This window comes from Myotis brandtii, unplaced genomic scaffold, assembly GCF_000412655.1.
Source record: "Myotis brandtii unplaced genomic scaffold, ASM41265v1 scaffold374, whole genome shotgun sequence".
Taxonomy (NCBI): Eukaryota; Metazoa; Chordata; class Mammalia; order Chiroptera; family Vespertilionidae; genus Myotis; species Myotis brandtii.
The window spans coordinates 4,598,948-4,625,861 of NW_005364372.1; positions in this window are offsets into that span (position 1 = coordinate 4,598,948).

Here is a 26,914-nt window from a genome sequence, read left to right on the forward strand (position 1 = left end):
AATTTGGTCAATGTTGTTTACTCTAAACTTTTTAATTGCCTTTGGACTTCCGTTAGAACATTGTTGTAACATTAAATTAAGAATATAATGCTTAAGAACTTCAGTGTTAAACAAATGCATTTTGATTTGACTAAAAGTCCAAAGACAAATGGTGAAAAAAGAACTCACTGCTATGGATAGATTTACTTTTAGTGAACGTTAAATTATTGAAAGCTCACTGCAAGGGGAAATGTATTAATAAAAATCTTCTTGCAAATGTAGGATTAACCACAAAGCAATTAATGGAAAGTGAATGTCACTCATTCACGTGGAAGAAAGTATTAAGTAGTCATTCAAAACTGTAGTGACCTTTGTTTCCCCAGGCATTGACAAATTTGGAAGCAATCAAAGCTTAGGCCATAATCACATTAGTAATTGGGTCCAGTTGTCATACAGAATTTTTCCTGGGACTCCAAGTTCTCTTTTCCTGGTGGAGCTATTAAAAAATATATTAATAGTGCCAGTCAATTAGTATATGTAATGCTACTCTGAAAACTTTCATGGATATTCAAAAAGGGCAAGTTAATTAGAATAAAAAGAAACAACTACTGGTTTTCTTCATTAAGTCCCATCTGTTAAAAATTCATAATTACATCATCCTTTCACTGATAAAAAGCACAGACGAATAATTGGAAACAGAAGGGAGATTTACAATCGCTTTTCCTACTGGGAAGGTTCTAGCTCAATTCTCCTCTAACTGGAACACTGAGTAGATGAAAGCTTAGTGTAGTAAAATCTCTACTTATGTAGTTCAGCATCACCATGGAAACATCTCCCCCTCAGTGAAATAATGAGATGGTAATGAAAACAGCTGCCACATACTGCACCTAGACACAAGCAGAGGCTGAGTTACTCATGCCAAAAAGTGAGTGACAGGAGGGTCCAATAGGCAAGGAGTGGGATGGGCAAGGAGGAAGAAGAAAGCCATCAGTGGGTCTTATGAAAAAAGTTGGGAAGAACTGCATAAAGTTCTAATACTGAAACTCAGTATTTGAGTATCACAGATTTTGGTCCTGAATTTGTGGCATTCCCATGGCAGAGACACTGGAGTATGGAAAGTGAGTTGTGATCATCTGTGTTCAACCTGATGTTTTACACATAACAAATCAAACTCAAAATATGTAGCTTGGCCATTAAGGGTTCAATATTCTGCTGGATTCTAAGGCACAGTGTAAAACAGGAACAATATCAGGGTGCTTGTTGGGGGCATGAAAAGATATGATGCCCTCCATTAAAGAGCTCTCAAGTGATTAGAAATTATACCCTCTTCCTCCAAGATGACCTGGGCTCACCAACTTCAAGATTAAGAGCAGAAATAGGTTGAAACTGGTTAATAGATTTGGGTACATAGAGCAAAGAGACAAATGAGAAACTGTTTTGTGTGTGGAGGGTGGGGGGGTGAAATCACATTAAAAGGCATGAATCCAAAAAGTTGGGGCGAAGAATGAGCAATGAAGAATATAACAACAAGGAAAAAGAAAAAATACATATATAACTTATATTGTCTTTATCACATATATGCATATATACATCCATATATGTATATATATTAGCAATTGGTCTAAAAATTCTCCTTAAGAAGAAAGCCACTTTTGTTGAATGAATTTGTTTGATTAGCCCTGGGAGACTGGGTCTTCAGAACTGCCAATACAGCTGGTTACTAAAAGTGACCAGAAAATCATGGATCTTGACCAAAATTTCATCCAGAGATAGAATGAAAACTTGTCCAAGGAAAAAAAAATTTCCAAGGAGAATGGGAGACAAAGATAAATGTTTTTATTACTATACTATATAAGCTATACTTGTTTGATGCAATAGTTTTACCTGGTAACTTGCTGCATATGTGGGATAAGGGAAAGGAAGCTGTTACAAAAGGAGAAATAGTCATGAAGAAGGAAAATAAGGAGTTTAATTCAGATGAAGCAAGAGTATCAGAGTTTTCAAACACTTGTTGGTGATGAAAATCTCCATTTATTTTTTCAATGCATCCATTTATTAATTGAATAAAACTTTAACAAATTCCTATTAGTGCCTCCACTGTGCTAAGCATGGAAGGTAAGTGGGTAAAGCAGTAAACAAGATAGATGTGGTCTCTGCCCTCATGGGTCTCCCAATCATGAGAGTTGAGACCAGAGGCATAAGCTATTCTTCCATGAAGCTTGGCTATGAACGTGAAAAATAGAAGTACCTAGAAGGAATGACCAGGTTAATCTTTTTTTTTTTTTTTCGAAAAAGCTTTGACCCTGCTTATATACCCTATGAGGTAATAGCTGGAGGGAGAAGTTAAAATACAAAGAAGGATTAAATGATAAAGTAAAACCTAGAAGAAGACAGAAGGATCTAGATTTGATCTTCTCATATAAATACTGGGTGAAAGATGGTGGTAGATACTGGAGTAAGGGGAAGGAGTTATAGTTGCTTCAGTAGGTCAGCATGTACTCCTGCAATGGTGTAGAAAGTAAGAATGATTGCTGAAAAGAGCTGGAGGGCAGGAGTCCTAGAGGGTCTTTCTTTTTTCTTTTTCTTTTTCTTTTCTTTTTAATCCTCAATGTGATGAACCTGGACCAGGGCCTGGGCCAGGGATGAGCCTGCAACCAAGGTATGAGCCAAACTGGCTACATCCCTAGAGGGTCTTTAGGAGAGAACAGTAACACTTAGAATAGCCTGTTGAGAAGTAGTATGCAGAGCCGCCTAGTGGTTAAAATGCATTGTTCTGGAAACAGAGGAATTGATCTGAACTGGCTCTTCTATCTACTAACTGACTGGGAGCAAATGGTTTAATGTCTCCAGTCCTAAATTTCTTCCCTGTAATATGAGATCAATAACAGTACTTGTCATGGTGTAATTGTGAAAATTAAATAAGATGATGCTTGTAAAATGCCTATCACGAGTGTTCAATAAATATTAGCTAGTATTTATTAATATTAAGACAAGTAAAAGGGTTGACAGATTAATAGAGCTCTGGAGAGAATGTATATTGACATATAACATTTTGGAAAGGATTTTCATGTGGTATTGAAGTTGGAATATATTTGAAATGGCCTCATTCTCTATAGTTAGGCAATATTTTAGAGCTCTCATTTGCAGCCTGGATATAACAGGAGGAAAAAACTAAGACAAATTGTACAGTTGATACAGAATTGAGAATTTGCATGCAGGATTGGCAAAAGAACTTTTAAGGGTGTTAGTGAGAGAAGATTTGTCATCTACTGTGAGGTACCTTGTCTGTAGAGAAACAAGTTTAGTGGGAAGAAGTTAGATAAAAGTGAAGATATTAAGTGAATGTATGTATCCTTGGGTTAAAGGGAGGTAGAGAAAAAATTAGAAGAAGTAATCTAAGTGTTGAAGAAAGAAATTGGTTGGTGAGAATGGAGAGTAGCAACTCATGAGAGCCCTGACATAAGCAGTGTGCCTTTGAAAGCAGGTAGGGCTGGTTGCAAGTCCAAATGTGGTCAATAAAACCCACATCATGAGATCAATTTCCTAGCTCCTCTATACTTCCTGTCTCCTATTCCACTGGAATTCAAGCAACTTCCTGAGATGGCTCAGGGTCCTTCTCTTTGGTCACCCATTATTGGATCCTACTCTCCCCATTGTGAGAACCCCGTAACGTAAGGGGTTCTGTGAGTGTCCTCTCTTGGGACCCTACTATAATCATTGCTCTGCCCCTCAGGTGCTAGTCAAACCATTCATTTCAGACCCCCTGTGTAGCCCTGCCTTATTCTTCATTAATAGCGTCCCTATCAATAGGACTTCATGCTCTCTTCTACCCCAATCTAACTGCTGTAGTGCCCCCAGCTGCCACAAGAGATCATGCTCAGTGGCTGATGCAATGTCTCCTGACTGACCTTGGTTGAGATAGACAGGAAGAATACCAAAATTTTCATCCTTATATGTATCAGTGAGAAAACCTCTGCTAATAACAGGAATGGAGGATAAAGGACACTAGCCACTAATGTATCACTTTGGCAGTTGTTAGTAGGTTTAAATTTTGAAGTCATTACTTAAATGTGCAGAAATGATGGTGGAAATCTTGTACTTTTGCCATTCCCATATCTTAAACTCTTCTTTAAAATGGAATGTCTTTCAGGCATTAGTAAAAAAAAAAAAATTAGTTTCCCTTCTGTTCTTCCTCCTCTTCCATCTTCCCTTCCCTCCCCGCTATATAAACTAAGTTCCCAGGGGATTTATGTATCACCCTGGTGTATCTGTGTGATGAGGGTGAGGATAGGGATATCTGTGCTGTCTCTTGTCCCGCCTGGTCTTCAGGCACCATAACATGACATGTTCTGGGATTTAGCTGCCCATACTAGGCTGTGGGGTATCATGAGCTGGAATGTGCTACTGATATATGTGATGCCTATCATGGTGCCTGGTCACAAGATCCTATGCATTTGTAGGTTTTCTGCATTGCAGGCCTCTTTCAGCCCCTGAGCCTCTCAGCAATTCTATGTGCCTCTTGAGAAGTGAAGGACACTCAGCTATTTTCCCCTCCCTTGCTGGAATGTGTGGGCCTCTCTGAGTGTGCCTTCAGGCTCTGCCGCCCAGACACCTCCTCCAGCGGTGTTCATCAGAGTCCTACAGCAACAAGACTCCTGCAAAGCTTCTCTAAGGGGCTTGTGTCCTTCTTCACTATTCTCCCTGAATCCCTACTCAACCTATTTGAGTTTTCTAGCTAAAGAAGGATCTGAATCTTAGTCATGTCTTTTATACCTTCTTGATAGCTGGCTGAAATTTTATCTCTTTTCATAGTGGTGAGAAAGGTGCCCTGATATTCGGTAATAAATTCTTCCCATTTTACAATTTGTAGCATAAACCATCAATTTCAAACCACAAATTATGATTTATTTATATGTTATAAATAAATTTATTTTTATTTAAATAACATAGAATTAAACAGTATAGAAAAGTAATAAGGATAACTATTATTTTGTAAAACTTCTGTTTTGTTTGTGTGTGTGTGTGTGTGTATGTGTGTGTTTATTGGATCAAGATGTAAAACATGTTTCTGTGAATTATTATTAAAAATTTTTTTGAAAAGCTCAGGTATAAACTCTTCTCAGTTCTACAAACTCTGACTTTGGGGGCTTAAAATATTTTTCTCCTTCAAATTCTTTGGCTCTTGCAAATCAAAGTGCTTTGACCTATTATTTGTCTTTGCCATAAAATTTCAGAATAAGTATTAGCTCTTTATTCCAGATTCTATTATATCTTCCTCTGAGGCAATGAATAGCACTAGAGTTTGGGTAATGAAGCTTATGAAAAGAAGAAAAGGAGGGGAAAAAGAAACCTGAGACTGAAATTTAAAATATTCCTATTATATAGTCTCAGAATGCATGCCAACTTCCCAAGTGGGTGGAAATAAAGAATTCATACAATTCCATGTAAACGAAGGGATGGTCTTTTTACACAATAACTATCTAACATTTATTGAACATCTAACATGTCAGGGATGGGAACACAGAGCTGAACCAGAAATTTCTGCTCACATCCTAGGGTGGACAAAAATAATTAATAATTTAATGCAACATGCTAAAGATACACAGAGGAAGAATGTCAAATTTCAGAATTTTAGAATGTCTACTCCATTTAAGCTCTGAAGATAAAAAGATGTTTTCCAGCCCTGGCCGGCGTGGCTCGGTGGTTGAGCATAGACCTATGAACCAGGAGGTCATGGTTCAATTCCCGGTCAGGGCACATGCCTAGGTTTCGGGCCAAGTGTGGGGCGTGCAGGAGAGTGCCAAACGATGATTCTCTCTCATCATTGATGTTTCTATCTCTCTATCCCTCTCCCTTCTTCTCTGAAATCAATAAAAAAAAATTTTTTTTAAAGAGAGATGTTTTCCAAGCAAAGAACGGGAGGAAGGAACAGCAAACCTAATGCACAATGCATGTTCTGGGTGACTAGGAAGAAGGTTCAAGGCAGAAGTGTAATGAGATCAGACTGGACACAAAGATTGAGGCCTGGAATAGCATTCATTGTTAATTTTACTGTTATGTGCCACGCTCAGGAATTTGTACTTAACTTTGTAGGAAGATGGGAGCCAGAAAGTTTTAAGCAAATATGTGATGCAGCAATGATTTTAGAAAGATAAGTGCATTGGAGAAATGTTGCAACATGAAGAAAGTTGGTAGAATCAAAAAGAGCATGGTTACCAACGGGTAGTAGAGATTGAGGCAGTAAAGGGCATTCCAAATTCTCCTAGCTTATGTAAGTGTGTGGATGCTGGTAGTGGTGCTTGAGATAAGAGAAAGAGCAAACTTGAGAAACACAGGATCACAATGCAGTGGCATAACAGTAGACCTGGGCCCAGGGGGAGGTGAGTGAGGAGCGGGGTGACTATAAAGGTCAACAGATTAAGGGAATTTACTCTAATGTGGGCTTCCAGGAATGGAGAACTGACAATAAAATGTATGCTTGTCATAAATACATTCCTTTTCATGAGTTTGATGACATCTCTGGCTGCATTACAATGGAGCAGAGTGGGAGAATATGTAACCTGGATGTACTGTAGTCGGGCATGTGATGAGGTGACAAATCCAGTTGAAGGCTGAAGAAGTCTGTGGTACCCGGAGTGGATAGAGACAGGTAGTGGGTGGTAGTAGAGGCAAACCCCTGGCAATGGGAATATCTATTGTGATCTTAGGAAAGGTGTCCAATGGCAACCAAGCATACTGCTATAGAATTCAGGGAAGGGAAATATCTGGGAATCCTAGCAGGCAGACAACTATTGGGGGAATGTCTGCCAGCAAGTGACTCATTCACTGGGTGAGGGATAGGAGAGATAGCTAGTGCTTGAGAGGGACACCAACAAGGCAAGGGACGACAGACCTATGGGAAATGGATTTCTACATGGGTATTAAGTAGGGACCCATTTAGAGAAATAAAAACCAGGTTCAAGTACAAGGTGCTGGGTGTAGTTTTGCAAATGGGTCTTAGAAACAAGTTAGAAGCCTGTTACCAGCTGATAAGGAAAACCATAGAGAGAGTTGCTGACAGAATACTGAATTCAAAAGTGTCAGCCAATGTTTCTCCACCTGGTTTGTACTGTATATAATCACTTGGGAGAAGTTAAAACAAATATCTTTGCCTACCACCCAACCTAAACCAATTAAAATCAGAATCTCTGGAGTGGAGTTTGGGCATTAGAGATTGGGCACAAAAGTGTTCCAATCCAAAGTTGAGAAACATTAGTTTACAGGGTTCTAAACCTTGGCTGTCCATTGTAATCAACAGGGTAGAGTTAAAAAAAATATCCTGAAGCCAGGTTCTATCCCAATAGAGTCTAATTTCATGAATCTGTGGTTTGGCTTGGACATCAGAACTCTAAAAAGGTCCCTAGATTATTCTAATGTGCAGCCAAGGTGGAGATTCATGATCTAGAACCACACTGTTCAATATGGTAGCCCCTAACCACATGTGGCTATTTATAAAGCACACGAAATGTCATTAGTCTGAATTGAGATATAAGTGTAGCATACTCACTGGATTTTAAAGACTTCCTATGAAAATAATAATGTAAACTATTGGTTAAACATTTTATAATTACATGTTGAAATGTCGATTTTTTGATATATTGGGGTAAATAAAATTACTTTTTGTTCCTTTTTAAAATGTGGCTAACAGAACTCAAAAACATAATGGCTCACATTATATTTCCATTGGACAGTGCTGGTCTAGAACTTCTTACATGTTTCCAGCCTGAAGTCCAAGTGGTCCAAGAACTGCAATTCAACTTAGCCTGGAGTAGACTTGTTATGGTAGGCAAAGGGCCTGTGATCAAAAACAGCTTTTCCTTATACAACCCTGGTTTAGTCATAAAATAAAGGAACATCAGGGCTAAAGGAACACTGAAAGTCATCCAGTTTAACTCCTTAATTTAACAGTAGGAATTAACACAAAAGAAACACAATAATTCAAAGGAATTCAATCAGATTCATTTCCCCACACTACCTAAAGGAAGGCAGTGGGGGAGGAAATTTGAGTTTGGACTCCAATAGGGGAGATAAGGTGCTGAGAACAGTGAATGCCCTAGAATAGCATGGGCCTTAGAGAGGTCCTGTAAAGGGCACTTAGAGCAGGAAGAAGACATAGCGAATCTGGACTAGTAGTAGATAGTGAAAAGAAAAGATACTAAAAGGGAAGCAGGAAGCATTTTATTTTAAAAATGTGCCTGTTTCCAAGGAAACCAGGGAAAGAAAACTAGACTTCCTGTTTTGCAGTTCCCATAAGTCTGACTAATACTATGGTATTAAAGTTTAGTAATAATGAAAGTTAAATAGGCCTTTAAAATTTAAGAATTGCCCATGTATAACACTGAGTGCTAAATGGAAAATTCCTCACAGAACTTAGCTATACACAGCATCTGGGTTTTCTGAATGGTAGCACATGGAATAAATCTGGACAGAACTAAGCATACAATGCACTCAGAGGGTGGTAGCTTTATAGCTTGGAGTTCTTGCAACTTCGATGGCAAACAGCCTTAAGTTGGATACTTTGGGCAAGAAGAAGAGTGTTCATTTCCCTTCCATATACCAGAGTCTGCCCTGTTGGGCAGCTCAGAGAATCAAGAAAGTAAAATGCACCTAGAAGTCTGAACCTGATTGGTAACTTTGTGACAGCCAAGTATTTCTTTTTTCTTTATTTCTTTTTTAATTGATTTCAGAGAGGCAGAGAGAGGTAGAGAGAGATAGAAACATCAATGATGAGAATCATTGATCAGCTGCCTCCTGCACGCCCCCTACTTGGGATTGAGCCCGCAAGCAGGGCATGTGCTCTGACCTGGAATCCAATCATGACCTCCTGGTTCATAGGTCTATGCTCAACCACTGAGCCACACCAGCTCAGTATTTCTTAAATAAATTGTTTCATGTACCTTGAGAAAGCTTCCTCTTTCTCCTATCACTTCCTTCTATGAGATTGTTAATTACTCAAAACCATTCTTCTTTAAGGTGAGGCATTCTATTTTGGGGTACAAAAATAGAACCTCAGTAGTGTGGTAAAAAGAAACTCTAGCCAATATAAAGAAATAATTTGGAATTGATAGTCTACTCTAAATGTATTCTTGGCTCACATATACATGCACACAAATAATATTTGCAAGATCCAAATTTGACTGAAAATTTTGACAGTAAGAGAAAAGTCTAAGATTACAAGATCAATGTGTTCAATCATTAGGTTTCTAGATGTGTAGGTCCTCACTTATATTTTGGGGGGCTTTATTCTTACCAGCTTTATAAACCAAGATCCACTGCCCAGAACTTCACATATTAAGCTGCTTTCTGACTGAGTCCCAGAAATGGCTCTTCCTTTAGTGCAGTTCATTTAAAACCCTTAGGCTTACTATATCCACTTTTTTCATTTTATAACAGTAGTTCCATCTGATTCAAATGAGCCAATTGCCCCTTTTCAAATACAAACACTTTATAGCCTCCAAATTATAGATCTGTGAGTTTAACAGTTTTTTCTTCTCAAATGTAAACTGATTTCTTTCTTGATTAAAAAACAAGTCTGTGATTCTCAGAGTTTATTAGGAACTAGAATTGAGGAAGAAAAAAAGCAACTGGAAGAGGCACTGAAGAGACTTTTGTGACTTTCGTAGACTTTTAGCATCACTAAACCTCACAAACACCCCAGGAAGATGTGACAGTTATGGAATCTGCTGTGTTCCAAATTCTTAGCAGGGCTTTTACTAGTACAGCTCCTGCTTCATAAGAAGTTACTAGTTTTAGAAATGCTTATAATTCATACAAGTCTAACTTGTTAAAATAACATTGACTCACGTGGGTAGTATGTTTTAGTAACATTTCAAAGCAATTCTTTAGTAAAACAATATCACTTTTACTGGAACTCCTGGTTTTTAACTACATGCATGGTCACCCAAAATAAAGACTACATTTCTCAGCTGCCCAATGTAAATAATAGTATGGACACTAAATAACCTCTATTCAGTGGGATAAAAGTAGAAGTGATGAGCACAACTTTCAGGAAGCATTACTAACGTGAGAGACTATAATTGATAAATTGTTACTCCCCAGAAGGTATGTCCACCTGGAAACTGTAAGTGTGGCCTTCTTTGGAAAAAGGCTCTTTAAGGATGTAATTAAGTGAAGGGTCCTCAGACAAGATCATCCTGGATTGAAGGTGACATCTAAATCCAATGACAAGTGTCCTTATAAGAGAAAGGCAAAGGCCTTTTGTGACCTAAAGACACACAGAGAAAATGGTAATCAGAAGACAGAGTGGAGATTGGAGTTATGCAGCCCCAAGCCAAGGAATCCTTGGAGCCATCAGAAGCTAGAAGAGGCAAGGAAGGATTCCCAAGTATCCCTGAAGGAAGCAGAGCCCTATCCAAACCTTGATTTCAGATTTCTGGCCTCCAAAACTGTGTGAGAATATATTTCTGTTGTTTTAAGCCACAAGTTTGGTGGGAATTTGTTAAAGCAGTCTCAAGAAACTAATACAGAGGGTACACCATTCTTCTTTCCCTTCCCCTTTCCTGCTGAGTGGTCATGAAAGCTGAAATCCCCCAAAGCAACATGAGGCCAAAAACAAGCCTTGAAAATGAAAGCCAGGCACGGCAGAGTAACCCTGCCAGAAGCATGGGCACTGACCACCTCTAGATTTCTTAAAATGGAAGTATCTTCTTTAAGCCCTTGCTATTTTGAGTTTCTCTGTTACTCACATCTAGACCTAATACTAACCGATACCTCTTGTATGTTTACTTTGTGTGGCTTCCAGAGAGCCAACCTGTTGTGGGGTTCATCTCTGTATTGACTTTAGGTGTTTATGTTAGTGCCTTGCATATTATAGCCACTCAATCAGTATTTGTTGAATTAATGGGTGGATTCAATATTAAATCTTCCTATCAGTTTACAGAAGATTAAACTTCTGAATTTAATTAAAACCTAATAAATTCTACGTTTTAGTGATAAAGCCTGCTCTATAGTGATAGGCACATGAATGAAGTCAAAGAAATTAGTAGGTTGTGGCCATTTTTGAGAAAAAATAAGAAACAGAGGTATAACTTATTTTTAAGTTTCCATAGCTTTTTAGTCTCACTCCCTCTTCCTATTATTGCCCAAACGAACAGCCCTTTTCTCACAATAGTGTGTCTGTGTGTTTTTAAGGACATGCTTTAAACCTTCATGTGAAACATGATAAAAAGGTTGAAATAATGACCCATAGAATGAGAACTAGAAAGTAAAATTCAACAGTCTTCTACCCAAATCACAATCTGATAATGGAACTACAAAAATCAAAGTATAGTGCATGGGACCTTTACAAGATATGTCTTAATTCCTCCAAAGCCAACGTCTTCCATTGGTGGTAGGAAAGAGTGGAAGGGTGTATTTGAGGAAGCTTCTTATACTCCAAGTACTATCAGTGACAAATTGACACAACCTGTCACTGGCCTCAGAGAGAAAGGAACAAGAAGGAGAATGACCTACATTTCTTCTTCTTTTAATTTATAATTGACAGTCCCAATGCTTCCAATAATTAGGTAGGGTCAGATTTGTAAACCTCAAATACATGCCCACGCAGGTAGTTGGAGTGGAGCAATGACAATAAGCTTGCCAATGATGACATTTATATTTGGTATTAACACAAGTCTAATATACATGATTTCCAGATTCTTGTCGCCAAAATATTTATAGAGTAATCTCTTTTCATTTCACTTCCCTATATTTAAATATCACTTTGGTTCTCAATGCCCTGTGGTAAAGTGTACATAAAATCAAGTCCAGATAAATTCAAGCTAAATATTAAATGTTACTTGCAATGACTGGGTCAAGAAAAGAACAGATGACTAATATCCTCATACCTTTTCCTTATGCATGTATTTATTCATCTGATATTAGTGTATATGTCACTCTTCCTCATTCCTGGATTACAAAGTTAATTTAAATATGAATCTATCTTTTAAAAAGTTTATATTCTTGTGGAGAGGTTAATAGTTGTCCCCTATATTATCTTCTTTCTCCTCTAATAATATAATCCCTATATTTAAAAAAATAGGCATGTGGCCATGTGGAATAAATGTTGCATTTTAGCTGACCTGGTTGGTAGATGTGGATGTGTAATTCAAATCTGGCTAATGGAATATAGGTGCAAGCGGTATAAACAACTTTCAGAAAGGGTCTTCAAAGTGCAAAGGTAGTGCTTGTCTCTCCCTTCTTCATTCAGCTAGTTAAATTGCCCCAGGTTGAGCAACCATCTTGGACCATGAGGGTGGAGCCATGTGCCAAGGAAGGAAGAGCAACAACATAGAAGAACCAAGGTTAGTGACACTATGAAGCACTGACATAGCTTTTAAGTACCTCCTTCTGGACTTTATTTGTTTAAACTCTTATTATTTTGAATAATTTGGTAATTTTAAATTACATGGAGCTGAGCTTAATCCTCATTAATGCTGGAATATAAAATGCTTATAGTACGTGGAAATGGCCATACAGAGAGAGAACTAAAATGTTGAAGTTACTTAGAAAAGGGAGGAATCAAAAAGGCTATATAGAGAAAGTTGCGCTTGAAATGCATAGGATGTGGTATATGGAAATGAGGTGGGGAAAGTGCATCACAAGGTAAGGTGTGAAAGGCAGCCTAGAGCCAGAGTGTATTGAGCTTTGCTTAATAGGCAATGGGGAGTCATCAGAGTTTTTGTATATGATCAGTGCTTTTCCTTGGGAAGATTATTGACAGGTCATATAAGGGTGGAACATATTCAGCCCTTGATAATGAGAATACCTGGTTATGCTAGGATAGTACTTTCTAACCTTTTTCATGTAAGAGTATACATAGAAGTAATAATATTTGTATAGCGTCCCATGTTAAATGGGTGAGGCTGTTGACTGCTGATGACCCCATGCACAGATGTTCTAGGCCCCACCTGGCAGCCCTGACACCTTCTAGGATCAATTTGTCAGCATACCTATTGCCTATTTTCTCTGTGGCATTCCAATTACAAAGCTCTGCCATAGGGACATTGTATTTAGACATATTTATATGACTAATTTAGAAATGGAACTTAGTGAAATAAAATATTACATTCTATTATTAGGGTTGGTACCTTTGATTTCTACATAAACCCTGAAGATCATTCAATAAAATAAGAATGGAAATGGTGATGACATTACAATGCATATTTCTCTCTTCATCCACATATACTATATATATATGTATATATATATGTGTGTGTATTATATGTTATATATGTGTGTATATGTTATATATATGTGTGTGTATATATTATATATATTCACACATATATAGTATATATTAAGGAGAAATGAAGAAACCACTTCAGTTTTTCCAAATATGTTTTATACAATCATTTTTATAAACAATTAGACACATTACGGAAATTGTTCATTTTCCCACTTCAGTAACTAATAGCCCCTTCACCCCCTACGCCCATGTCATATGGCTTTTCCCAATGTTCCTTTTATAGGTAGAGAGTATGGAGACAGGGCTAAGCCCGGGAGCCAAAGGTATGCAACTCCACAAATAAAAGCTCTATATGAGTTTGTCACATTGAGCAGTCTCTTTGCAATTCTAGTTGATACCCTTTATTAATTAAAAATAGGAATCATAATAATAAGAATACACACATAACTAATACTCATGTATGTCAGGTAGCAGTTACTGTGTATAAACATTATCTTATTTCATGCTCACAACACAGAGAAGTAGGTACTATTATCCCCATTTTAAAGAAAATCTAATTTTAGGACAAAGTTTAAATCCTTATCCATTCTCTCTTGCTAGGACTAAAAAATAAGAGCACTATGAAGTGTAGCAAATTATTTGAGTGGGATGTGACTGGAGTTTTCTGCATAGATTTTTGTTAGGGCCCTTACAAATATAAAACAAAACTCATACAGATGTATTTGGGAGAGTGGATGGGGAGAAGCACAGTTTTTAATTGGGCAGCCTTAACATTTTGGTCCTTGACAACCCAATTGAACTGTAGCTTTGGCTGTTTCCATCAATGAGATGCAAAGAAACACATATATGAGTCATTTTCCTTTTTGTAGAATACATTTTTCTTCTATAAATCAATACTATTAAACAATTTTAGAAAATCCACGATCTGAACATCCTTGATATTTCTGAAAATTATTCATGAAAAAATTATTCACACTAAATTCTATTCTTGCATGATAGAAACACAACCTTGTCATAGAACTGTAGCATGATTTGAGGATTATATTTTTAAAAATTGGTTAAAACATTCATCTTTATTCTTTTTACTTCATCCAATCAACTTAATGAAACCAAGGATGACAAGATACATGGAAAACCTGCATCTCAAGCTATGATTTTATTCCTAAAATCAAATCTATTTTTAACAGCTATTGAGAGCCATGGACTACTCTTTACACAAATTATGTATTCGTGGAAAAACTGTGAATGAATCTACTGCTTAATAAATGAACGTAAGTAAGTGATGGAGTAAACTGCCACCTAGAGTTGAGATTTTAATTCAGTTCAAAATATTTTATAGAAATGATTCTATCAATCTCAGATCTTTTAATGTCTCAATATTACATGTACACAGAAGTCCTTTACTTGTGAAAGTTAATGTCTCTATATATTTGGGAGTTGTGCCCAAGAAAAGGGGTAATATTTTTATGAGGAAAATACAAGGCTACCAGAAGTAAAATACGTTGATGTTCATTGGATATAGTTATTTAAAAAATGAGTCTTTGGGAAAATGTATTTAACTGATTAACACAGGTTAGTGCTTCAAAAACAAAAAGTCAAATTATTTAGAATGTTATGTTATAAATTCCTGGAACAAAAATATATTCAGCCCAACTCTTCCATTCATGACCTATTTGATTTCCTACTTCACTTACAGCCACACTGGGAGCCAAAGACTTCTATTGTTCACCAAGATCACTGTCAAAATCTGAGTGAACTATTCAGATTTAAATATGACAGTTATTTGTTCTGAGGTCTGGAAAGCTGATATTTTCACTTCCTTAACTAGGTTGCTCTAAAATCGTACCCTTGTCAGAACCCCTGAAATTAACATAGTAGCCATAATAGAACCTATGCAGTGTCAGTTGTGAACAGCACATTCTCATCCTAAATTTCTACCTGCCCACAGTGTGAAAAAGACTTCTACATCCTAACCACTCATGTGTAGCATGGATTAAGCTGTAAGTCTATGTATGTCTTACTGTGAGTATGGGATTTCTGGGTGAGGAAGAGAGTGCCTATGAGATAAGGGTTTAGAAATAAGGTATATAACTCTTTGCCAACACAACTCTGTGATTGTAGGTCTATCACCTGACTACTCTCATTTTTCAACCCTAGCCATGTAACTGATTTATCTTGAAGTCTCTTGGTGCATGGAAAAATAGATTGTTGACTCCTTTCTGCCTCATATAATGTCCTACTTTTTTCTCCTACTCCAGTACTTCCTCATTCTTATTTTCCCCACCCACTTTCCCAACACACATTTTTTAAAATATTTTTTTATTGATTTTAGAGAGGAAGGGAGAAGGAGAGAAAGATAGAAACAGCAATGATGAGAGAGAATCATTGATCGGCTGCCTCCTGCACACCCCACACTGGGGATCAAGCCCACAACCTGGCCATGTGCCCTGACAGGGAATTGAGCCGTGATCTCCTGGTTTATAGGTCGACATTCAACCACCGAGCCATGCTGGCTGGACCCAACACACATTTATTATCCTCATTTTTATCCATAAAATTTTCTTTCAACACTCCTTTCCCCTTCATTTCCATTATTTTCTTTGTGACTTTCATGGCCCATTCCCCTGAGGACAAATTTGTGTTTGATCCTATCTATTTCTTAGAGCTTCCCTCTCTCTCCTCTAAGCTTTCGCAGGGGTCTTTGCATCTCTGTTTCCTCCAGGAAGCTCTTGCCTTCCCTGCTTCTACAATCAGCTACAGAGAAGGCTAGAGAGGTTTCCTTCCCACTCCCTAGCAACTTCTGTATTGTTAACTGAAATTCTTTTCTCATGTCTTAACATTTCCACCTTAATCCTTTGGTTCAACTTGCCTACAAGTCCCTCTGCACTTTCTCTTTTCTCTTTTTTTCTCTTCCTTCCACTAAGCTGTTGTCATCTACTTTAGAGAATGTCAGTGCTTGATCTCCAGTTCAATCATAATATTAGCATTTTGCCATTTATGTTGAAACATCTTACAGCATGAATTGAACACTCCCTGTGTGAAGGGCATTATTCTATGTCCTTTGCAGTATTTATTACTTCATGTTTTTAAAAAGCTCCATAAACTAGGTATTGTTGTTGTTTCAATTTTGAAAACAAGGAAATTTACACATAAGAGGTCTAAGTCACTTGCCCAGGGGAACACAGGCAACAAGTAGTAAAGCTGGAATTTGAACCCCAGAAGGTTAGGCTGCAGAGTTTACAGACTTAGTCACTAGGCTCTACTGCTTCCACACCTCAGCACTTAGCCTTCTTCCTGCTTCCACTGCACATGAATCTCAAAAGGCATCAGAAAACCTAGATTTAGGTTGCTTTGAGAAGAGGCTGAGAAAGTCAGCTCACTTCAGATTGCTACAAGGATTGTAATCAGATTGGGATTTGATTTCAGGCTCTATCACCTGTGTGGTTTTGTGTGGTTGACCTTTCAAGTTCATCTTGTGTGAAATGGAAATTTAGATAACTGTCTTTAGCCTGTGTTATGATTCTAAAACACAAAGTTAAGTCTCTTCCTTTTTGCCCCCTTTCTAGTCCCAGTCATGTCTCTTCCCATCCACTACTGTCTTTTGGCTGGCTGCTAGCGAAACTGATCAAGATCTGGGGCCCCAGACCTTATCTTTCCCCTCTGATCTCTCCTAATTGTTCACTCTTGTAATTTTTGACTCATGTCAACATCTGCTAAATTCCAGACTTTAAAGAAAAATAAAATTTGCCCTAGCCAGTTTGGCTCAGTGTATAGAGCATCGGCCTGTGGACTGAAGGGTCCGGGGTTCGATTCCCAGTCAAGGGAACATACCTCGGTTGCAGGCTCCATCCCCAGCCCTGATCCAGGGCCCTGTGTGGGAGGCACTTTGTTCCAGCACCTTGCTCCTGGAACAACAAGGAATCCTCTTGCCCTGGGGTCTTTGCACTGACTATTCTTCTTATCTGGAAAGATCTTGCCACTGGATACTGGCATGGCTAGCTCCCTTCCTTCTGTCCCATCTTTTTTCAAATGTCATCCTTTTCAAAGAAGCCTACTCTGACCATCTCATTTAAAATGCTGCCCCTCCCCCAGCATCCTCCCTTCCTTGCTTCCGTTTTTTTCTTAATAGCACTTACACCTTCTAACATAAATTCTTACTGTTTTTCTTATTGTCTGTCTTCCTTCCACTAGAATGTAAATTCCATGAGGTCAGGATTTTTCTGTTTTGTTCAAAGATATTTCCTCAGCACCTATTCTTCAATTCAAGAATAGTGCAGTGGCACATAGTAGACAATAAATAGTTCTCTTTTTTAAATATAACTTTTACTGTTGATAGTATACAGATGTCTCCCATTTTCCCCCTTTTAACCTCTCTCCTGCCAGCCCTCATTCCCACCCCCACCCCCACCAGGTCTTCACCACACTATTGCCCGTGTCCATGGGCTATGCATGTAAGTATATAAGTTCTCTGGTTTATCTCTTCTTGTCCCCCTAAATATTTCTTAAATGAATGGATGAATCACTTCCTAAAATACCCCAAAAGGAAAAGGCCTAATTAAAACTAATTTTTAAAAAATCCTTGATATTCAAAGATTAATTTCTTTAATTGCTCATTGTGTGTTCTTATCTTGCAATTATGGGAAAATTACTTTTATTGTCACTAAGAATGCTGGAGAGAAGTTTATGTCATTTGTTAGCTATACACCTTATAGACTGCATATATTTTCAGTGGTGGTAATAAGAGTGGGAGATAATAGAGATAAAATATATTAAAAGCAAACCTATTTTAAGCACGCATCAAAGTGAATTTGCTAGCAAGGGAAGCAACAAAGTGAATAAGGGATGTCATTTCAGAGAGTTATGGAGATTTAGGAGTTACATAGTTGGGAAAGAATGCTTACAGAAGCAGCTAGCTTTTTAAAAAAGTAAGCATCTAATGTAGCACAGATTGCAGTTTTATTCTATGTGTTCTTAAAAACATCATATCAGTTATAGAGGAAACCTGAGACAGGCTGATCTGAGATGCTGGATTCTTTGGCTGTCAATCAGAAATTTAAAACAAAACAAAACAATCCATCTTAAGAAACACACGATAAGGACACAACTGTGTCTATCATTTCAAAAGGTTTGATTCTCCAACAGTGTGTCCAATCTGTCCAATTAACACAGGAAAGGATGACCAAAGAGGTCAGGGGCAGCAGATAGAGAATCGGCCTGTGGACTGAAAGGTCCCAGGTTTGATTCCAGTCAAGGGCATGTACCTTGGTTGCAGGCTCAATCCCCAGCCCTGTTGGGGTGCGTGTGGGAGGCAACCGATGTGTCTCTCTCACATTGATGTTTCTCTCTCTCTCTGTTTCTCCCCCTCCCTTCCACTCTCTCTAAAAATCAATAGAAAAATATCCTTGGATGAGGAGTAACTAAAAAATAAAATTCACTAGAAATAATAAGTAAACCCCTAGAGAAGAGAGGATATTTTCTGTATGAAATAAGTGATAAATCGATGCAGGGTGACTAGAAGAATTTTCATAGTTCTCATAAAATCATACCATTGAGACAACTATTTAGTGTACACAATGGTAATGTTAAGCAATATACACAAAAATTCTACCATTTATCAGTATACACAGTATATATGTGTGTGTGTATATATATATATGTCATAAATTTTTTAAATATTAGATAAACTAATGCAAGTCAAATGATTAGCATAGGGCCAGGTACATAGTAAGTGCTTAATAAATATTAGGGATTGTTTTCATTACTGTCCTATAAGTGAATTTATCACCGAATATTAAAAGCCTGACTAATATTCTATTCTGCTTTTATTATTGTATATCTTCAGATTGATGTGATACTACTCTCTTACCACTAATTATAATTTATTTGAAGTTTGATCTATATTATTTTTTTATGGTGTACTTTGAATGAGGCTCTCAGAATATATGCTGTCAGGGTAAACTTAAAGCAATATCAATATTGCTTTAAAAATGTAAATCAGCACCAAAAGACTTCTAGTTTCCTATATTTTCTCCTGAAATTTGGTAGGGCAAGAAATTCTGTGACACAGCCTTGATGATCTCAGGGAAAAATTCTAGCCAATGTGTGTGACCATATCAAACCTTGATTAATGGGCATAGAAATTCAGGATGTAAAGCCAGAAGCAAGGGGTTTATTAAAATGGGATACCTCAGATTGTATATTTTTTTATCTGGGAAGAAAAGTTATTGAATATCAGATAAATACAGAGTGGCTTGTTTAAAAAAAAAAAGGTGATAAGAATATTTCCATACATTGATACATCTGAGAACACTGAAAATATATATGCTCTAAGGGGGTACATGTTCAATGTGTTCAAAAAACAAAAATATGTTTTCCTAGGGGATTATTTCGGTGTGTATTTTTGCTTAACGTCATATCCTAACATAGGCAAAGAAGAAACCTGGGAAGTGGTCTGGTCAGTAAAATGGTCCAATGGCAGTTTCTGGTTCTGTCTGAATTCTGAGAAGTGACATCAAACAAAGGTGGGCAGAAGTTTTAGGAGCAGTTGTACATCAAAAAGTACATACCCACAATTGTTCTGGAGGAAAATAATCAGAAATCCCCCATGATCTTGATGGAAGCTGAATTGGAAAATAAGTGGAACAACTAAGTATTGTCAACAAAAGTGATGGGCGGGGGGGATGCAGATTAAATTGTCCATATAGTTTGCCTTCTACAGTAACTGTTTTTATTAATCCAGTCACATACACAAAAGTTTTGGTGACACCTTAATGGCATTGTTTTGCCCATGAGACCTACAGGGAAATTGTAGGTGTCATAAGAAGATATAGAGAAACAGCGTTCAGAGCCATGAGTACTCAGGAATATGGCTAGAGCCATGAGCCACCAAGGTTACTGAGTGACCCTGGCCACATTAGTAAACTATGTGACTGCATTTCCTTATCTGTAGGACAGGTATAGTAATAAATCTATTGCATAATACTGTCCAGAGAATTTAAAAAGATAATAATTGGAAAAGCACTTTGAACAGTCTCTAGAACATAGTCTTTGCCCATTGGGTATTACTAGTAGTGATCATCAACATCATTGCCATTTAAATTTTAAAATGGGCCATTTGAGTACATGTCCCTGGGAGCCTCTTGCAATGATGGTCACTTTTAAAATGTTCTTGCCCAGGCATAGCTGGTTTGGCTGAGTGGATAGAGCATCAGCCTGCGGTCGGAAGAGTACCAGGTTCATTTCTGGTCAAGGGCATGTACCTCCGTTGTAGGCTCCTTCCAAGCCTGGGCCCTGGTGGGGGCTCGTGTAGGACGCAACTAATCGATGTGTTTCTCTCACATGGATATTTCTCTCTGTCTTTCCCTCTCTCTTCCACTCTCTCTAAAAATCAATGGAAAAAATATCCTTGGGTGAGGATTTAAAAAAGAAGGAAAGAAAATGTTCTTGCCCAGCTGATGTGGCTCAGTGGTTGAGTGTTGAACTATGAACCAGGGAGTCAGGGTTCAATTCCCAGTCAGGGCACATGCTTGAGTTGCAGGCTTGATCCCCAGTAGGGGGCAGGCAGGAGTCAGCCAATTTATAGGATGATTCTTTTTCATCATTGATGCTTCTATATCTCTATTAATTTCTCTCTGAAATCAATAAAATACATATTTTTTAAAATAAGAAAAGAAAATGTTCCCATCTTCTGTGAAATGTTTCAACCTTGTCATGGAATGATCATAACTTTACCATTTTCTTTAGTGCAAGATCATGAAGCACAGAGCAGTAGAGAGTCTTTTAGTACTAGTGAAAGGGAGCCAACAAGTATTTTCTTCTTTACACATATTTCAGTCTAAAGATTTAAATGTCATTCTGCTTTTGTCAGCTCAGTTCCCCAGGAAGTTCTACTAGTTCTTCATGTTTGAGAAGGGCTTGATATTTTCAAAGCAACTTCAAATATTAAACAACATCCTTATGAAGCAAGTCAGTACCTTCATCTTTCAGAGGAAGTAAACAGGACACAGTGAGGTGAAATAATAATTTGCCTTTGGTCATGAACTAGCTCATCATTTGAATGGACTTCCTGTCAGTGAACTAGCCTGTGGTTCAATCTGATAGGCCAAGTTGTAACAAACAAAATAGTAAAATACTAATTTGTATGCTGCTATATTTAGTGAGTCATCAGTGCGTCCTGTCGCATGAATCTGAGCTTTGCATCTCATGTTCTCCCTACCTGAGGTGACCCTCCTTCCCTTGCCTCCTTATTTTTCTAGCTAATTGCTACTTATGTTTTATAACTTAGCTCATACATAACCTCCTCTAAGAAGCCATTCCTGCCTTGCCGTCTGCTTTAGTCTCCTGTTCATTGTTCGTATAGCACTCTGGATCCCTATTATGGTACTAACTATACTCTATTGTAACAATGAGCTGTATGAGGAAAATTTTTTTCCTCCTTTTGTTTTTGTATTCTCTAGCATAATACCTAATACATGGTATTTGCTCAACAAACATTTAAAATATATATATTATTATATAAATATATGTATATTATTGAGTTCAGAGAGGAAGGAAGAGGGAGAGAGAGAAATATCAATGCTGACAGAAAATCATTGATCTGCTGCCTCCTACACGGCCCACACTGGCGATCAAGCCTGCAACCCAGGCATGTGTCCTGACCATTGAATCACGACCTCCTGGTTCATAGGTCAATGCTCAACCACTGAGCAATGCTGGCCGAGCTACACTAATTTTTTAAATATTCTGTACCTACCCCAAACCAACTCTGAGAACCATGTTTCCTCTTGGTACCCATTGACTTCATTATTTTTTAATTTCTCAGCTAATTTCAAATTTAGAGGATAGTAGAAAAGATGATCCAAATGCTTGTGGTCAGGGCTAGAAGTGGAACTTTTGGAAAAAGAAGAGATGAAATTTTTAAAACTAAAATGGACTGTAGAGTTTTGAAAATTAGACATATATTGGGGTAAACTTTGGCCTCGAATGTACTTCAGCTTGACCTGGTGCAGCATTTGCATGTCTTTCTCCTCCTTGCAGGCTCTCTCTCTGTCTCTTTGGTCTGGGGTATCTTCAATTTTGAAGTTACTCCTTAATCAGAAAAGATAGAGAGATCAATATGAGAAGAGAAAACACAAAGGTGGTGGCCTAGGACTAATTCTAGATGTATTTCAGGAGGGACTAGTAAAGAAGATTTTTCTAGCTTACTGACCTCTGTTGATTAAAGTGGAATACAAACGAGAGTCCCAGAGCACAGGCTCTTTCCGGAAGCGTGGGCTATTAATTTAGCTGGGCTGTTAACTTGCAGGAACTAACTTGCAAATAAGAAAGAGGTGGAAGAAGAAATCCATTGGAGGACAATTCAACAGGTGCCTAGCAGAAATGCTGTCCGCTGTGGAAGATGCCACATTGCCTTTCTTCTGGATACGACAATGTTAGTGGCGTCATTGATGAGTTTTTGCCTTTTATTTTCAGCTTTTTATATGTAGGGCAAAACTTATGCAGTTATCTAAGTAATTTGTGTGAAATAGGAAATGGTATTTGATCATTACTCTTCTGAAATATAACATTAACTTCCTAAATGTTTGGAACTCTGTTCATAATTCATTTTTTGATAGTTTCTCTACACTTCACAGGGTATGTGTATTAAGCATGTCAATGGACTGTGAATATCATCTGCTCATAATTTTCTCCCTGATAGTATAAAGGTGAAAATATCCTAACTCTTTATTGGAGCTGTGTATGGGTGAGTGTGTGGTGTTTTATATGCGCCTTAGTACCTATAAGTCTTTGGTGAGGAATTGTTACATGGATCTATTGGTTATATATTTTTGCTTTTTCAACTCCATCTCCATGTCACTTAGAATAGGTGCCAAGCTCAGTTTTGCAGCATTTTGTTTCGTTTGGGATAAAGTTACTATTTTTGATGTCAGGGTAAGACATCAAAATTAAAATGAAATGAAATGATATTGATAAGTACATGATAAATAACAAGTCACATAGTTCTTATCCCAAACTAGATTTCTTTGCATCTAACTTTTTCTTCTTGGTGCTGAACACCTAGAGCCATGTTAATTTGTACTTCTATTATAATGAGCTATCATCATGAAAATCCGAGGGGTTTTTTTTCCTAAACATCCAGGGACCAATTTTTAATCTTATTGTACCCAAACCTTTCTTTAAGCTATATATGAAAGGATAGAAAAATATTTCTGTTTGGTGATCAGGGTCTTCATAGCTTTCTGTGTCATGCTTATCTATCAATCTATGTGTACACATGTTTGGATAATATTATAGCCAGTAGCATAAGAAGTATTTGTGAAGATGATATATAGACAAAAATATGGATTCCAAAAATGTGAGCTAGCCTTAAAGGTCACACTAGCCCACCTACCCATTAAACGGGTATAATCTCCGGCAGCATTAGGACTAAGAATAGAATTTCCTTCTGTGCATCATTCTCAACTGGTAACTTGATGGTTTATATGATTTAGAGAAGCAACAATAAAGTCCAAGTAAAAGTGAAGTCTAACTGTTGTAAATTTGATCTCTTTAGCTCCTAAACTCTCATTACTAGACTTACCAATTAACCTGACATCTTAGTCTAATTGTATTCAATATAAGCCTTAAATTGTTTATTCACTTCAACCCTGACAGGATATTTATATTTTCTATTGACTGTGAGTACAAGTGGGCTGTTGTTGTTTTTTTAGAAACTTAAATATACCACATTTTATTTTTTAAAGTAATTTACCTTCTAAAGACATCTTGACTGTATTACTTTATTCTGTCCATTATATTTTAAATGAGATTTAAATAATTTATTTTTGGTGCAATAGGTACAATCAACCAAAACTTTCAGAAAATATTGCTTCAGTTCAGTAAGCAGAACCTGCACAGCCTTCTGTTTCATGCTTATCCAAGCAATAAATTACTTTTTAGACAAAAATCATCCTCTGAAATTGCTTTAGCTTTTTCTGAAGTAAAAGGTATTGAATGCATAGTATTGGGAACACTTTATTTTGCTTTTTATCAGGTACAATTATGTTTCATGTGATAGCTAACATCACAAGAGAATAAGATGGGTTGCCTATATTTCACGGTCCTCTCATTCCTATGAGTCCAGTTTTAATTTGTCCCAATAAAGATTCCTCCTGCCTTATAACTTAATGCACTGCCCTTTTAACATAGAATCATTTTGCATTTTAATCTTAAAACATCTGAAATGTATTTATCAAATTTGAATTTAATGCCTGGTATTATTTCCTTGAAAGTTATTCCTAAAGATAGATTCCTTTTAAGGTTTTGATAAAATATAAATACTTGCTTCTTATTAGATGTTCATCTTCCTTGAAGTTTTATAAGTCAAGTGAGTAACAAATGCTTCCCATTTTAGCCTCTCTTGAGAAATATGCTAACAATATCACACATATACAAATAGGCTAGGATGTGAAGAAAGTAACAAGAACGGAATTAAATAAAAATTAAGTGCCTTTGGGATTCAAAACTCTTAAGAAACCTTAAAATCTAGGTTAAAAACATCAGACAAAGATAGATTTGAATTCCTACTTAGTTTATTAACAATCTCCAAGTTGGAGTGGTATGTGCTCAGCAAATTCTGACACAGAGAGCTATCTGTTTAGTTTATTTTGATTCATATGAACTTAAGTCAGCTTTTGTGAGTTTATAGGTCTCTTTGCAACTCTGCGGGAAGTTAACGAACCTTATTTCTGCACTTAAACACAAACACATAAAATCTTGCATACAATTTCAGGCATTTTGCAGACTTGCTGAAGCCTGTCCATTAACTGTGTCATTAGGACTTTAATATTGCAAGCATGAGAAAAACAGCTCATGTTATCTTAAGGCAAAGATAAATATAGTGGTCCATATAGCTGGAAAGATGTTGAAATAACACACAAAAATGAATGAATGGCTATAGGAAGCAATACGTATGGGAAGAAGTGGGTCTGGGAACTTAACATACTCTATCTACTGCTCTTTTCTGATGATCTACATTTCTCTTGGCACATTAATTTAATTTTCTCCTGCTGCAGAGATACCTTTTTCGTGTGATATAGAATATACCTGCCAGCAGATCCTGCTTAGCAACCACCCTAGGAAAAACAGTATTCCTGCGTATCCAGGTACCAAAGTCAGAGAAGGGATCTATCTCTGCTTAGGTCACTGTCAATCCACTAATCAGTTGCTGAAACTAATCAAATCCAAATTCCATTGCCACCTCTGTGGCAAGGGAAACAGAGTCTGTAACTAAAAAATGAGGATAGATCACCTTAAATACTGTAACCAATATCCATGAGTCCCTGCATCAAAAATCTAAGACAATAGAGATAAGGGCCAAGGAATTAGCTTTTTCAATCTCATCTGAGAACTTTTTCAAGTCTTAACCAATTAATTGTGAAATGGAGGCGAGGGGAATAAGCTGACAACCAATGGGTAAATTGAGGCTATGTGAGGGAGTGTTCATGATAGACGGTGGTGAACTGGTAAACTGGCTCTCTGGAAAAATAGTGTATGCAACTATTTATAGATGCATATAAAATTATCATAGATTTTACTGTTATAAAGAATGAGTGGCACGCAATTTATTAAAATGATACAATATTAAATATTTGCTTACAGCCAATTGATTCTCTCCTAATGCTTTTGAGGTTTTTTTAAATCCTCATCCGAGTTTTCCCATTGATTTTGTTTTTAGAGAGAGTGGAAGAGAGAGGGGAAGACAGATAGAAATATCGATATGAGAGAAACACATCGATAGGTTGCCTCCCGCAAGTACCCAAACAGGGAGGAGCCTGCCTGTACAGAGGTACATGCCCTTGACCCGAATTGAACCTGGGACCCTTTGGTCCACAGGCCAACGCTCTATCCACTGAGCCAAACCGGCTAGGGCATGCTTTTGAGTTTTGCTGAACTCTTATATCCTAGCTAAATGATGGTTGCAATTAACACAAGTGTTTGATAAACATGCATGTTGGTTGATATTTACTTCTTCATTAACAATGAAGATGTTAGAACTTCATTTGTTAATGGTGTGAGCAACTTCTTGCTGAATTGGGTATTTGTTTTTTAATCCTCAAAGGATAATTCCAAACTATTTTGGTGTTATTCACAATGTAACAATTAGCGATGATGCCTTTTTAGTTTAATATGAGTTATTAATATATTCCTGATCACTTTCTTAACTCTAGGAAATCAACAAGACAAAAATTCAAGCATTGGTTTGTAATATTTTTCAATTTCCATGGTATAAATACTGCCACCAGAGCTCGTTTAAGCTACCAACACCATGTCACTGAACAGAGTCTGGAAGAGATGTGAACTAGCACACTATTCTATGGTATCCTATATAATAAAAGGCTAATGTGCAAATAGACTGAACAGCGGAACAACTGTACAACTGGTTGCTATGATGTGTGCTGACCACCAGGGGGCGCGCATGGAACATGGCAGGCAATCAGCAGCAGGCAGCAGAACTCGGAACATGGCGGGCATCAGCCACAGCAGGATGGTGGAGCAGGTGAGCGGGGCCACCAGACCAAGCCGGAGTGCCAGTCACTGTCATCGGGGCAAGCCTCTGGTGGTTACTGAAAATTTTTTGTTCCTGCATGCCACAGTCCCGCCCGGCGCTTGCACCCTCTGCCTGCACCAGCCCCGCTCACACCCGCTGCTGGCACCCAGCGCCAGTCCACA